Here is a 15,754-nt window from a genome sequence, read left to right on the forward strand (position 1 = left end):
ACTTTGTTTATGCAATGCAATGCCTACAGTAAGGTGAACCTTTTTTGTATGCTAGAGATAGAGGCTTCTTACATGACTAAAAATAAGTACTTACTGAGTATAAGTTTTCTGCTTGGTTGTATGTACCTGTCAAGTATGCTTAAATTATAACCTTTTCACTGCAAAAACGAACTGAGAGCAGATCTGATGCTTACTCTGCTTATAAACTACTACAGTTTCACCAGGATTGTGCATAATTTTGCTTTGCTTATGTGTTGATCTCAGCAAGCGATGGTGACTTTGGTCTAACAGACCTTCCCATCCCAAATCTATCTCTCTCCAAATTTGCTGCTGTGTGAGTTCCTGGGCGGGGGGGGGATGAGGCATTTTGCAGCCTGGGGGAACAGGCAGTGAAGTAGTTAAGATGAACCCTTGTTGAATTTAATTTTCATTTGTATGGTGGGCAGTGAGCTGTGGCAGCATGCATCTCTGATTCGTAGATCCCTGTTGGATTCAGCTCAGGCACCTGAGAGATTCCCACTTCCAAAGAGAAGGGGCTTCACGTGGAAGAGCTGGCTATCCTTATTTGCAAATGAAAATGTCTTTACTTTGTATGTGTAGTGCCTTTCACCTTGACTGGGGACAGCATGGTAGAGTTGAGAGTAAGTGGAGGTAGCAAAATAACAAGTGAATTATTTTATATTGTCTTGAAAACATTCTGAAAGTCCAAAAGCTGTCTCAAATTTAGAATTATGATTTTTAAAAATACATTTAAATCTCTGAGCTGTTGAAGTATCTAACAATAAACATATTGACCTATATTTCTCAAGGCCTGCTATCAAGATTATAGCTGATCGAGTAGTCAGACCTTTGTCTTATCTTTATAATCCGTTCATTTCACTAAAATATTTCTTTCGCATCCTGACAATCTACTTATGTATTTCATTTGCTTGAAGCTGAGGATAATCTGTTTAGATTAATACTAAATTAATCACAATCTTAAATGCCTCCAAAGAAGTCAGATGGATGCTATACACAGATGCACACCTGCTATATCTTGGAAACACTGAGGTTTGGCCCGTGTGAACCCTCCAGCACTTCTCTGTGCACCAGATTATGGAACAACTCAAACTGGGCTTGGGTCAAAGTCGGACGTAGCTTTTGATACTGCTAAAACAGGTACCGCCAGAGGGGTTTATAAATGGGTGGAAGTTTTCCTAGAACCACAGTATTGTGCCAAGTCTTGGCTATAGGTGCCACTTGGTACTCATTATTTCAAAAAAACAAACTGTAGAAAAATCAAAAATGAAGAATATAATTTTCTATTGTTCCTTATTTTCTTCTGGGAGGACTTGCTGATATGATTCTTACTAGCTGCTAATAAAAAGAAGTGAAGCACATTCAACATCGTTTTGAATTGTGTGTTATTTCAGGACATGTAGAAGGTGACTTCCGTCAAGATACTGCTGGGAACTTATTCCAAAAATACATCGAACTCTTCATTTGCATCACTTTCCCATTTTACTGAAGCTCATTCTGCTGACTGGATTTTGATAGTGACGAAGGCAGCCAATAACAGAAGAAGCGAAACAAGGTGTGAGATTATCTGTAAACAGAAATTAAAACTAGGTGAGAAAAAACTGAGACCAACTAGAAGTATACCTAGAAAGAAAGAAAAGCAAAGGTATTTTGAGTACGGTGATCATCTATGAAGATCAAAAAACATGCAGATACAGAGTTTTGCATTCGGGCTTGTTCATTGGCATATTCATGGTAAGAGTAGTAGCAAGTTCTCTACCTATTAAGCACTAATTGTTTGGTATCACCATTTTAAAAATACCTAGATCCAGTGTCAGCAGTAGGTCCGAGAAATGGCAATGGATGATTGTCACATGGTCTGAAAAGGACAATGAAAAGCATACCAAAGCTTTCTTTCAAAATCTGCTACTGTCTTTTTCTGTGGTCTCTTCCAAGTCTGCTAACCTTTGGGAGATATTTTCCTCATCCAGCAATGGGAGGTCCGGTTTTCCTGTCTGCTGTGCCCTGTCTGAGTGTTCGGATGGGTGGAAGGTTGGCCAAGTTGTGAAAGGAAGATAATTCTCCTGCTATATGTATGACAAACAGAAAAAGAGTGGGAGAAAATGGCCAGGGGGATTTATGCTCTTTTTAAATGAGAGGGAGCTTGGGAGAGTGCTGAAAAATACAGGGAACTTACAAGGAACTGCTTTGTTCTTTAATTTCTGTTTAAGTGAGTTGAATAAATGAAGCAGCAGTGTTTATACAAAGTATCTTGCTACATTCAAGGGGCTCATTCCAGGGGCTCAAGACAAAATATCAAACTATGAACCCCACAAATGGTGGGTTGTATTGTAAAGGTACATATACAAGAGATCCTCAGGCTTTTCCAAACAGGGGATCTACCCCACACTCACTGCCATGATCCCCACCTTCCCCATATGGTTATTGCTTGTTAACCTGGGCTATTTGCTCAGTCTCTTTTCATTACGGGAAATTAATGATATAATGACATATGTATTTGCCTTAATAATAACCTTGGTACTAAACTATTTTCTGTAAGGCTCATATTCCCCCGTTTTCTTTTTTAGACTTTACACTAACTTGTTTTGTTAGCATTTTTGTTACTCTAACACAAAGCCTGGAGGTGATTAAGTAGTTAGGTAATTCATTAGTTCCTGTATGGGAAATGTGCAGAAGTGCCCCAGTTGTCTGTCACTTAAATAGACATGCTTCCCAGATTTCCGTATGAGTATAATTTTGCCTTTGCTGATAGTTACCAGAATTGATGCTTGTGTTTCCTGGCATTGCTCTTTTGCTCCTACATCAACAACATGACTAGTATTTTTCCAGCCTCCTACAAAAAGGGGATTGAAAAACAGCATTTGGAATACAAAATCATTTTTATGGCCTGCATACTTCAAATCCCAGCCCCATTTCATGTAATTAAAGAGTTTGCTTGTTTGTTTTGGTTTTTTTTTCCATTAAACTCTTGAGAGTGGCTTTTGCTTCTGTTTCATTTTGCCGTTGTTTTCATATACACATATTTAGTGTTTTGCTTTAAAACACAAGGTCAGATAAAAAATGCAGGTGATTGGACTGCAGGGTTTTGAAGAATAGCACTTGAGAATATAAAAAAGCAAGAAATCAATAGACTAAATTAAACCAAAATAACCTCTCAAAGCCACGTCCACCACCTGAGCCTAGATCTCAAAGGGAAGAATTCTGAGTGACCCCATGAAGATCAACAGAAGCTTCATTTTTGCAATACGTTTCATATAAAAAGCACTCAAATATTGTGGTAATGGAAAAATAAACTCATGGAACAGATAGAAGAAGCAGAGTTATACTTTTGGGGTAGAAAGGAATGGATTTGGGCAAGACCAGTCACATTACTAGGGGTGGAACTTAACCTGCTCAAAACAGGTGTTACATGATAGGCTTGACGCCTGCTCCAGCCGGGGACTGGCCTTGGTGACAGAGGATGTTCTTGTCATCCAAACCAACACAGGTTCATTATTTTTTGGTTTTGCAAAAGGAAGAAGAACTTAACACAGTGTGTCAATGGAAGAAGAGATCAGCTAAATAAGAAGTCAGCAGCTTCCCCTCACCCCATCCCAGGGTCTGTGCTCGGTGACCAGAATGGCTCCGTCTGGTTGGACAATCCATGAACCTGTGCCTGTCCCCGTGCCACTCATTGAACCACTAGAATCACAGAATCAGAATGGTTTATGTTGGAAGGGACCTTAAAGACCATCTAGTTCCAACCCACGGACAGGGACACCTCCCACTAGACCAGGTTGCTCAAAGCCCCATCCAGCCTGGTCTTGAACATTTCCAGGGATGGGGCATCCACAGCTTCCCTGGGCAACTTGTTCCAGTGTCTCACCACCCTCATAGTGAAAAATTTCTCCCTAATATCTAATCTCAATCTCCCCTCTTCCAGTTTGAAGCCATTACACCTCATCCTGTCACTATGTGCCTTTGTAAAAAGTCCCTCTCCAGCTTAATGATACTGAATTATATGGAAGGATTTTGAAAATATGCAAGAGACAAACTTAGTGGAATTGTTATTATCAGTGTTGTTTTAGCAGGCTGATGTTGGTCCCTAAGTCTGGAGCTGGCACATGGAGCTGGGTCCGTTTTGAGTCCTAGGTGAGCCTTATTCTGAGGGGATTTTGTGCAGCACCTGTATTGTGTTGGGTGTTTGCAGAGGGGTGCATTTAACCCAAAATGCACATCCTCAATGTTCCACGCGGAGGTATCAGACCAGTGTCTGTGACAGTTAGCAGCTTCGTACTGATTCAGACTAAAGTTTGTGAGTAGGTATGTGCACGTAGGTGGGCAGAAGTTCTCAAAATCAATGCAATTTTGCTTTTTTGCCTTTCGTCAACAGTCCAGCTTTCAAGCAAAGTAATCTCTGCTGTATTTTCATCTTTGCCATCTTCTTCTAATTCACTAGAACAATTTTGCTGTTGTTTGGAGCTAGTTATACTCAATGGTGAACAAAATTACCACTTTGCAGCATTCAAAGCTCTACATTCCTTGCTTTTAATCTGGAAAAAAGCTGTTTGTAAGAGTGTTTAAAGTTATGAATTTACAGTTATGGGACTAAGAGCCCAATCCTCACGAGCTGGTGGACTCTGGTTATGGTAATACCATATTGTCATTAAGTTATCCACAGCTCAGATGGCAGCTGGGAACATGATGTCTCCTTATTATGGGTAGGAATGCAAATTTTGGAAACCTGGGGTTTCATTCTCTCTTTTTTGAAACGTGGCATTTGAGGTGGCAAGTCAGTTGTGCGTCAAGAGGCAGGCAATTCCAGCTGCTTGAAGCCATTAGTGAAGGCTTTTGTATATACCTTTTGTATATACCTTTTGTATATACATGGGGGAGAAGATCATCTGTCTGGACAGCCACCTTATAGCGAGGTGCTGTGCCCCTTTTCCCCCACCTTCTTGCACAGTAAATTTGTGTTTTACAAAAGCATGTGCTACCATGTCAGACAAGAAAGAGTAACAAGACAGGCACCCATTAATTAAGCCCTTGTCGTGTGATGATGTTTCTTCCATTAAGAGCCAGGCCCTCATATTTAAAACAGGTGGTGAATGGACATTTTCCATTCACCGTAACTATTAAAACAGCTTCTTACATTGATGGCCAAACTTCATCATTGCAATTATCCAACAACTAGATTGCACTTAAACTTTGTAATGGTATCTGACAGCAGGAAACAGTCTGAGTGCTGGGCAAAATCATTCTGCACGCTGGATTTGTCTCATTGACTGTCAGCTGGCTCCAGAACTGGGGTGGGATAGGAGGCAAGTATCTGCAAGTCTTAAAAGTAATGAGCGTTAATTGATCTTTATTGTGTGGAAAAGTTAAATTGCTAATACTTTACTAAAAAGCTCAGTGCAGTTTGGAAACTGTTGTATACGCATATTTACACGTATGTGCATGTGTTATCTGTGTATATATATAAACATATAACATGCATATGCACATACACATATGTGTATGCATGTTTTATATGTATACACATATAAATATGCCCCAGATGGAAGTAAATGTGATTTACCTCAATTTTTTTTTTCTGTATTTCTACACGTAATATAATTACCAAAGGAGAAAGAATTATTAAATTATTCTTTCTAGTTAAACAGAAAACAAGATGAAAGGAGTCTGGGTTTACCAAGGGAACATGGTGCCAGAATAATCTGATAGCTTTCCTTAAATGAGATAATGGATTTTCCAAAATAGAAAATGTGGTAAATCTCATTTGGACCTTAGCAAAGCACTTGATACACTCCTAAATGGGAAAATATTAATGAAGGAAGAGAAGATGGAAATTAACAGAGCACATGAAAGGTGGGGAAGAACTGACTGACAGAAAAGGGCAGAGGAAAAGGAAGAAAAGAGTCAAGGAGCAAATTACAGCAAAAGTTCCTCAAGGGTCAATTTTAGGACCAGTACTGGTAATATTTTCATTAACTACATTAACATATGAAGTCAGTGTGCTCTTGAAATCTGAAGAGACATTCCTGACATGGAAGGAGACTATCATACAGTAAAATCTTTCTGACTCTGGCAGGTAGATAAATGGGAAGAAATGTTTGATTAGAACATAATGTGAAGGCGTGGCGCTTCAGGATTAATGAGGAATTTCTTCTCTAAGGGAGACGACAGATGACTCAGATGGAAAGAACTCTGGGTGTCATAGATGATTACAGGGTGACTATGAATTGACCATGGGAAGAAGTCATGAAGAAGGTGTACATACTCATAGCATACATCAGACGAGATATTTCCAACATAAAGAGAAAGTTTCACTGTAGAAGGCACAGATGAATGCCTGTCAGCAACGCAACTGCTGTCACATTTCTGTAAGAAAGATGAATTCATCTGCAGCAAGTGCAGAGAGATACCACAAAGCATGTCATACAAGAGATGACATAAAGTGCTGCTTAGTCTAAAAAATAAAGGCTATGATAGGATACTGTTTTCTTTGAATATAGAAGAATATAGAAGAAGAATATATTGGTTGGCCTATTACCAGGAACAGAGAAGAGCTACTTAAGTAAAAGAATTAAAAACCCCAAGTAACCATATTACATTTAGGCTGGAAAGCAAGAGCAGGTTCTCATTATTGCATCAGAGAGGTCCCCCAACAACCTTCCAAAAGGAAGGAAACAAGGACTGTAAACAGTCTCATCCCCTCCAATAACTCTAGCAACTTCTAGGACAAAAATTCAACCCATCAACAGAAAAGATGATGTGGCATGAGCTCTGTGGAGAACCAAGGTATGGTCTAGGTTTGGTAATGCAGGTGGCCTCTTGAAACACAGTAACTAGTCACTCAAGTCCTTATTTCCCTGGAAAAATTCTAAATTACCTTGTGAGGTAGCATTTAAAATGGGGTCCTTGCTCACTAGCAATTAGCTTGGAATCACAAAGTAAGGCGGGTACAGACGTGCTATACATCCTGCAGTACAGCGGGAAATCTGAAGGTCTCATAGATGTAATGCAAAGTTGGCATTTCTGTAAACCACTTTCTGCTCCCCCTTCAAAACTCGTTATGCTTTAATAAAAATGAAGATTTAAGTTTTGACAGAGAGAAGGTTCTTTTGCACATTTTTTTTTCAGCAAAACTGCCTGCACGGCTTGCAGTCATACCAGATGTACCGGATAAGCTCATTCAGCATTCCTTGCTCACATTGAAATGGCTTGCTAAAGACAGGCAGAAGAGGATGTTCCATGCCTTCCTGGCCCAAAAAGCAGATTGAAGCAGAGGACATGCAATTTCAGCACAGGATATACCTTGATTCATACTTTATTGACGTAAGAAAATCACTTGTTCACTCGAGAATGACCTAAGCCCAGGAACAATGGTCATGGGTGGTGACTCAATGCTGTTCCCTATCAGCATTTCTTTACAATTGAGCCGTGGAACTTTCTTGCTGTTGGGGTGACAAAGCACGTAGTGCAGCAACGGACAGTCGGACTGTTTTCTTGTGCCAGGACGTTGTGCCCATTTTATACATAAGTTAGCCAAATTGTGTGGGTCACTGTGTCCCTGGGACAGTGAGGAACCGTGTGTGGGATGGGGCCCAGTCATGGGGCTGGGGACAGTGTTCGCTGGGGCCTATTTTAGGTGAGGAAGGCTTTGCAGTAATGGAGAAAGTTCATCCAGTGGCAATGCAAGGTACCTGAGTCTGACTCCTGCTCTCTCCAATGCCTACAGAAGGAGCCGAAGAAGGAGCTGGCCTCCCTCTAGGATAGCTTTTGTCAACACCTTGCTCATCTGTGCCCACTGGGCATAGAATCATAGAATTGCCTAGGTTGGAAGGGACCTTTCAGATCATCTAGTCCAACCATCAACCTAACTCTTGACAAAAACCATCACTAAACCATATCTCTAAGCACTATGTCTACCTATCTTTTAAATACCTCCAGGGATGGTGCCTCAACTACTTCCCTGGGCAGCCTGTTCCAATACTTAATAACCCTTTCAGTGTAAAAAATTTTCCGAATATCCAGTCTAAACCTCCCCTGGTGCAACTTGAGGCCATTTTCTCTTGTCCTATTGCCTGTTAACTTGGGAGAAGAGACCGACCCCCACCTCTCTACAGCCTCCTTTCAGGTAGTTGTAGAGCGCGATAAGGCATGGTGGACTGTTGTAAAGATGTGAAGGCTGCAGAACATCTCAGCATTTTAAAATTAATATTTTATGTTCCTTTACCAATCTGCTGCTTCTAGTGATGCCAGAACTGGGAAGAAAATCTGCAGAAAAGACAACAGTGTGTAAGAACGGCATGATAAACTGACCTTGAGAAATTTCATGAAAAATTGAGTGTGATGTTTTGTCCAAATCTGTGTGCCGCACACTACTGATACAGTAAGGACTCCATCATCAACAAATACAAGAAATGACAAATGAGGAAGTCCTAGGAGGAGTGAAGTTGCTAATAACATGCTGTCGGAACTCAAGAGTCTCAGCCCAATAGCGAAGCAGAGGAGGGTAAAAAGTTGGGCTGGGACCCCTGAGACCCAGAATGGGTTTGGACCAGCAGCAGAGTCTGTGCAGCAGGGGGCTGCCAGAGCAGCTGCACAGCTGGCTGCTCCCACTCAAAAAGCTTGAAAGCCTCAGGGATCCCAGATCTGGGAACAGTGAAGGCAATTCAAGGCTGGTCCATGCAGGACCAGCACAAGAGCAAGTAGATACTGGACCCAGCAAGCCATTCTGTCGGGGAGGGGATGCGTGGGGGAGAGAGGACGCCTGCTCACAGGCCTGCAGAGAGACTATTGTGCTGCTTTAGGATATTGCATGTGTTACAGCTGGGAAAGTTACGATGCTGTTACAATCCCCTGCTGTCTCATGCAATTGAAGATACCTTATATTCTTCATTAGCACTATTTGCAGCTCTGAGTCCTGTTAAAGGAATTTTTAATTTAATTTTCTCTGGAAAGGAACTAAAACAGGATTGATAAAACATTGTGGATGCTGTTTGAAGTCTGGCGGTCTTTCCTAATGATCATCTACTATGATTTAACTTTTGTCCTTTTTTTTTTCCTATTTTAATTAATTTATTAATGTGACTATCAAACAGATACATTTAATGCCACGCAGACTACGGAGATATTAAGTCCATTACATAGAATGGTCTTGGTTGTTAGCTATAATGCATATGCTATTCAAATCCATCCATTGGTACTAGATAGAAATCCTCTCGCTTCCCAATGATTAGATAACTAATAGGAGGATTGAATGCTCTGGACTGCAATTCCTAAATAGCAATTAACACCTCATTTTTGAGATCTGATGTTATAAAACCTGCCACTCATTTTTTCTTTGTAGCTGAAATTATAGGAAAAGATGTCACAAAAACTGTAAGAAAGTGGAGTATATTGCTTGTTAATAGAAGATGTTTGAGATTTATATGATATATCTAAAAAAAGAAAATATATTTCAGATGTTAAGTAGTTATTTTTCAACCATGTAAGACTTTTTACATGAGTGCAACTTTTCTTTTAACAGTTGAGATTGTCCCTTTGGAGAGTACGGCTCATTTTAGATTCTGTTGCCATAAATAAACTCAACGATGCCAAGTCGTATTCTGGAATTCAAGGCAGGTTTTGCTTCTAGCTATGCAGACCCACAGGAGTGCTGAGGTGATCTGTCTCTGTGTCCTGTCGTTGTGTTCTACGTGAGAGGTACAGGGTTCCTTCAGTAGCCAAATTCCACTTTTTTTTCAGTTAAGCTTGAACTTGTGAAAAAGAATTTGGATGAAGTGAACTAAATATCAAAAGACCACTCAGGCACTTCTAAAGGGTTTTTTTGAACATATTTTTTCCTGTTAACATTCCCAGATCTAAGCAGAGCATGGAATGTTTCAATTTTTACATATGTTTTGCAAGCCCAATACCTATATGGTTAACCTTATGCTAATTTAAATATTGTTTTCTACTCTTTAACATTCAAAAGCTCACTTGAGGAGTTTGGACTAGAAGGTAGCTTGACATCTAGAACCCGCAGCCCACATTAGCACTGCTTTTATGTGAACACAAAGCTAAGATCTCTTAAGCCTTGTCCAGGATTTTTAGTGCCAGATCTTTATTAAATGCTTTGCTGTATGTGGAGAAAAAAAGGCCCATCATTTGTATAAAGGACAGAAAAATTGAGGAGTACTTCTCACTCGCTTTCAGGCTTCCATTGAAGCACTCCTCACTTCTCTTCATCCTGAGCCAAGGACTTCTCCCACGCTTGCCTGCTTGTGGCTGAGGTGTTGATCCAACACGGGACACTTCCCGCAGGACACTGTGGACAATCATTCAGCAGCAGTTTCGGGACTGCAGGACACGTTGGGACTCACAGCACACTGGGGAGCAGTGACACTGCCCGTGCGAGTGGTGGGACCCCCATACATCCAGTGTCACAAACATACTTTAGCGTACTGAGAGCGTTCCATGACCTGGAGTGATGCTGGCGGAGGGTGTTGAGTGATGTCTCCAAAACATCTTCCCAATGCAGTGGAGTTTCAGGGAGCTTCTCTGTGTGCTGAAGGAGCCTGGAGCTAGGAGCCAGCACAGACACTGGCTGCAAAGATGTGTTGGGAGGTGGTTACCACAGGCTGTTATAAGTCTACAGTGTACCAGATTGCTGGTGGGAAATCAAATGTCAGTGCTTTCCTGGTAGAAGTGCACCAAGTGACTGTACTACAGCTTTTTCACAGGTTGAAAGCTGGTTAATGGCTGACTTTCTGTCCAACCGAGCTTCAACAAAACCAACAACTTTCCAGAAATCTGGAAGGATGACGGAGAATTAGGTGGGTCAAAAGGTGTACAAGAAGTCCGCACCATGCTATTAGAGATGCCATTAGAGAAAAAAAAAGTAATTCAATTTTTGATAAAAGTTTAGACAATCTAAAATGGTCTGCAATGCGTATGCGAAAGCTAATTCTGGGGCAGTGCTATGGCTCAGTATTTGTGAAATACCAGCTGCAAACTGAATGCTTTATATCCCCTAGGAAAGTAGACAGTCTTGGCTTTCTAAAGCAATCCATTCCTGCCTTAAAGCCTCCAAGGGTTCCTGTCTCAAACCAAACTCCATTTCAGTGCTGTAGACTTGCTGTTTGGGGTCTGCAGGCAACTGAAGTTTTTTGAGATTAAATTCATGTCTTAGGAAAGAAAGAGAAAACTTTGTATGGCTGGCATGTTGTTTTGTGTCTTAAAATGGTAGCTAGCCTTTGTAAAATGTTGGTGTGAGAAGCCACCATGTGGTGTGGACTTGTTGGTGCTTGGTGTTTTCCCAGGAGAAGTTGGGAAGCCAAAGGTACATGATAAATGGGGCTTATTAGACATTTAGTTGGTTGGCTAATGCCCTACTTTCTGAACTGAGTGTAACCGAGACTGCTTTTTGTTCCAGTCTCCTGGATATCACATGGTTAAAACTGACCACCAGGCTTCCTGAAACGTTAGTCATCAAATTTCTGTTGCGAAGGATGCTGGTTTCTTCATCACTGCGGATTCCTTTTCTATTTCCCTTCTTTTTCCCAAAAATTTGGGAGCAGCAGCAGATATTCTTAATCTGGAATCAAGCAATTAAGCAATGCTCCAGGATTTTCTTGATCACAATGATCAAGAAATAGAGAAAGAAGTAAAGGGCTTTTCTTGCATAAAGCCCTTTATTTAGCCGCTGAGAAGGGGTAGCACAGTACACCATGCCTCAGAAACACGGATGCTTTCCCCCACCCTGACAGTAGTCTACGGGATGATCTCACATTAGTTATTTCGCTTTGGGGTTTCAAATACTTGTTTCCCTCTTATCTCATTTTTAAGAAGTTCCCCATATCTAGTGACTTAAAGATGAAGAGTTGAGACTCTGTATAGCTTAACAAGAAGGGAGTGAACTACTCTAAATTTCAAAGCTTTCCTTGAGTCTGCAGGAACGCATGAATGCGTTTACCAGCCAGGGATTTGCAAAAGCAGTCTAGACTTTGTAAAAGCAGTTATTAGTAGTATTAGGTCTCATCTGAAGTAATTTATTGGAAAACACTGTATACACAGTAAGGGGAAAAAGAAAAGATTCTCAGACATGAGAGAATTTCCTTTATGTTTTGATCTTTGGTTTTATAATCTGTAGGAACTGGTGTAAAAGTCAAAATGCCAGCCAGTCTCTTCTGGAACTCTGGATGCTCACAAAGATGAGTGTGTAATGATAATTTTCCTTTTGCCCAAATTGGCAGCTTTTCTGTCCCATTGTTTCCTACAGTCCCTCACCTCCTCATTGAGCTGCTGCAGCTAAAACATTTCTCCTCTTAAACCATTTTGACGATTCTCTCCTTCTGATGTTTGTGATTAAAAAATATAATAGGAAGACACCACCTTACAACAGAAGAGGCTCCCCCGTGAGTTATCCTCTATATCCTCTATAGCTACAAACAAGCAGCAATGGTTTCTTCCCTGGAGAGTATAACTAGGTGAGGCAGATCAAAGGAAGCAGTGGTAATGTTTATGTTTTTCCCACTAACGAATCTGGAATTACAAGAGAGAGGATTTCCAAGGTTTGCACAGAGGAGGTAAGTAGCAGACCTCAAAACTGAAGCTGGATCCCCTGACACCCAGCCACGGCTCTAACTGTATGGGCACCTCCGCTGTTTCTTTGTATTGCCGGCACAGGAGTCTAAATCCAGGGAAGCAGTGCTGAGCACTTTTGGCTCCCACTGAAGCAAGCAGGACTCAGAGGTGCTCAGCCCCGTGCTGCCCTTGGCAGGAAGGCGGCCCTGGTCCTTCTCAAGGCCAGCACTGGTTCAACCTCCACCAACCCCGGGCTCTGCTACCTGCCTGCGTCAGCCGCCTTCTCCTATTTCTCATATGGCTCTAATCCACCAAACATACATGTGGGAGTATCTACATTAAAAATAGCAACCCAGAAAAAAAATGCTGTGCAGTCGGAGAGCTGATTTGCAGCTGAATTATTCATCCCCACGTATTCCTCTCATCCCAGGATAATAGTACCAGGGCTGCGCAGGTGCAGCCGGGCTCAGGGACTGGCGATGCCAAGAAGAGACAACAACCTTGCAGGCATCTGTCACCTTGGTCCCTTGTCAGAAAGCTGAATTCCCCACCGGTCAGCTCATCCATCTTTTTATACCAACTGCCACATGAAAACACCTTAAAACACCTCTCCAACTCTCCTCTACGCCACCGCCCTTTGCTTGTCACCCAATAACTAGACTAATGCAGTTCGTCTCTCGCAAACCCAAACAACTGAATTAGTCTAACCTTTTAAAAGGTTATTGGAACATCCTGTTCCATTAACACCAAACCTTAGTGCAGAAAACACATGAGAAACCTGTTCCCGTGCTTTTATTGGCCAGGGCGCTTTGGTGGGTTGCCAGCATGAGAAATTCCAATTTGCAAGAGACCATGAGTGATTTTCCCCATGTATCTGCAGGAGTGGCCCTTGGTTTTAATCAGCGCTCTGGTATCTGTGATTGCAGTGCGCATTACAAAAATTGCTGGCAGTTAATTGTCACTTTTTTCACAAGGAATTTTTGTAAATAACATTTTCGTTCCCACAGAGAATCATTCAATTACCAGAGCAACCATAAAAACCTCAGAAGTCAGAACATCCTGAAACATGAAAGAAGGACCAAAAAAACCCAGGACTTAACTTCAAAGTAGTCTTCACACACAGTTCCTGGCTGGCATCCTGCTTCCTTTGCCTGGTGCGGTGTATTTGGCATAGTCTCCCTCACCGCTGTGGTCCCAGGCTGGAGCCTTGTGGAACCCTGCTCAGGCATCCTCCCCGAGGATGCAGCTCTGCTGTGAAACTCACAGGTACATGAAATCTGAATGATATACTAATATGAAAAACCCAGGCATTTGGTAGTGCCACTTTGCTTCTGTTAGACAAAACCTCCCAGTTTAACAGGTAATATAAGCGAGATGTTAAAAGCTTGTATTGCACAAAACCCAGCCCAGCCCCAGACTCCCCTGGGCAACCAGGGATGGTTCCCACATCTGCGTGCCTCTCTCCATCGTCTCTCCTGTCTGTGGAGTCCCAGCCCCATTTTTTTTCTTTCACAGTTTCTGTAGGATACCTACATGGATGTCGCATTCCCCACCTCATTCCTGCGACCTGGTTTCACATGCCACCAACTCATCGACAGGCCATCTATGGCTGCCTTGGAGGTGTGCCAGCGTCTTAGCGAGCTAATCATCCCCCACAAAGCTGCAATAGCTTCGTTCTGAATTACAGCAAATTGTAGTCTTCAGAAACATGTAATGGAGATGTGAGTCCATGGAAGGATGGTCCTACCTCATTTTGTTGCTGCAGGTATTCAAAAAGGCAGACAGCAATGGCTGCAGGAGCGCCCTCCTTCCTCCCATGGTCCAGCACATCTTTCCAGCTTCCAGCTGGAATGTAGTCAATGCACAGGTGGAGCAGGAGACCAGTTTGTCTTTGGATGTTAGCCAAAGTGACCATGGGACTGAAGTGACCAAGAGAAATGGGAAGACACTCAGCAGCTGTAAATCAGGGATCGTCCGTGGAAGCACTTGCTACTCAGATAGAAACGCTACAGTCTCTCTCTTAAGTTTCTGACCTACTTCTGCAGCTCAGGGATACGGGAGACTGTGCCAGACATCAATCTGGGCGCTTGTCTCAGGGCTTCAGCTTTGCTTTTTTCTACTAGTTGGCACTCAGTAGCGTCATCCCTTCGCTGCAGGGGCCTGTTTCTACCCAGCGGGAGCTGCTGGCAGCAGCTCTGCTACTCATACACACCCGGGCATCCTTCACAGGGATGAAAATGCCCAGGCTTGGGCACTTCCAGAGTACAGCCAGAAAGCAGCCCTCCAGTTTTCGCAGCTCTCTGTCACTTTTGCTAGATTTTGTATCACCTTGTCTTCAGCTGATAAATGTCAGCTGGGATGCAGCTGTTTGCTAACCACGAAATGGGGCCAATTTCTCCAAAAAGGGCCATTCAGTGACAGTCCTGCTACTTTCTGTATTCATGCATATCCTCCGTACACTTCATTTTTGCAGCTAAACATTAGCTTCATGTGAAGATTTGCTGAGCGGTGAAAGATAAAGCAGGCTGGAGAGAGCCAGGGAATGCTATTTGCATGATGTCAAAAGAGCACCAGATTTTACTGTTACTTCTGATGAAATGTTGAAGAGCAAGGTGAGAAAACACAGATTTGTTAGCACCGATCGTAATTCCTCCCTGGCTGGACTCACAAAACAGCAAGGACTAGGGAAAAGAGAGAATTTGAGTGTCATTCAGCTGTATATTTAAGCATGAATCATCCTCCATTTATTGCAAAACCTCTTTTTTTTTTTTTTTAATGTAGATGAATTTTCATGAAGGAATATATGAACTTTGGCTACAACAGATGTCATCCTGGAGGTTTTGGGTTTTTTTAATATCTGACTGTAGCCTCAGTATAATGGGCAATATTAGGCTTTCATCTTCCACCACTACCAGCTATAAAATCCAGAGCAGATGATCATTAGCATGCGTTACTTAAGAGAGGTACAGCACTCAGTGAGTCAGGGTACAGACCAAGAGTTAATTGTTGTAGAAATTCAAAATTAATGCATTGAAGAACAGATGCATTTGAGAATATCACAGCCTGTCCAGACTCCGAAGACCCATCGTGCAGTGAAGATAGCTGTGGTAACGTGTTCCCCTAAGGTTTCCCTGAAGGGATGCAGGAAGAATTTGCTGGGAATGCGGTGGCCAGTGGGAACATG

General features: G+C 42.1%; 1 long non-coding RNA gene across 1 annotated transcript; it reads right to left on the reverse strand.

The window, feature by feature from the left end:
* Positions 1-1,386: 1,386 nt before the first annotated feature.
* On the reverse strand, positions 1,387-14,623 carry LOC134510630 (uncharacterized). The gene is made up of 2 exons (XR_010069678.1): positions 14,318-14,623; positions 1,387-1,585 (listed from the first exon to the last, which is right to left on the reverse strand). It is a non-coding gene; the product is annotated as an uncharacterized LOC134510630 (long non-coding RNA).
* Between the last annotated feature and the right edge of the window lie 1,131 nt (positions 14,624-15,754).

The sequence above is a fragment of the Chroicocephalus ridibundus genome, chromosome 2 (genome assembly GCF_963924245.1).
Source record: "Chroicocephalus ridibundus chromosome 2, bChrRid1.1, whole genome shotgun sequence".
NCBI classification, from domain to species: domain Eukaryota; kingdom Metazoa; phylum Chordata; class Aves; order Charadriiformes; family Laridae; genus Chroicocephalus; species Chroicocephalus ridibundus.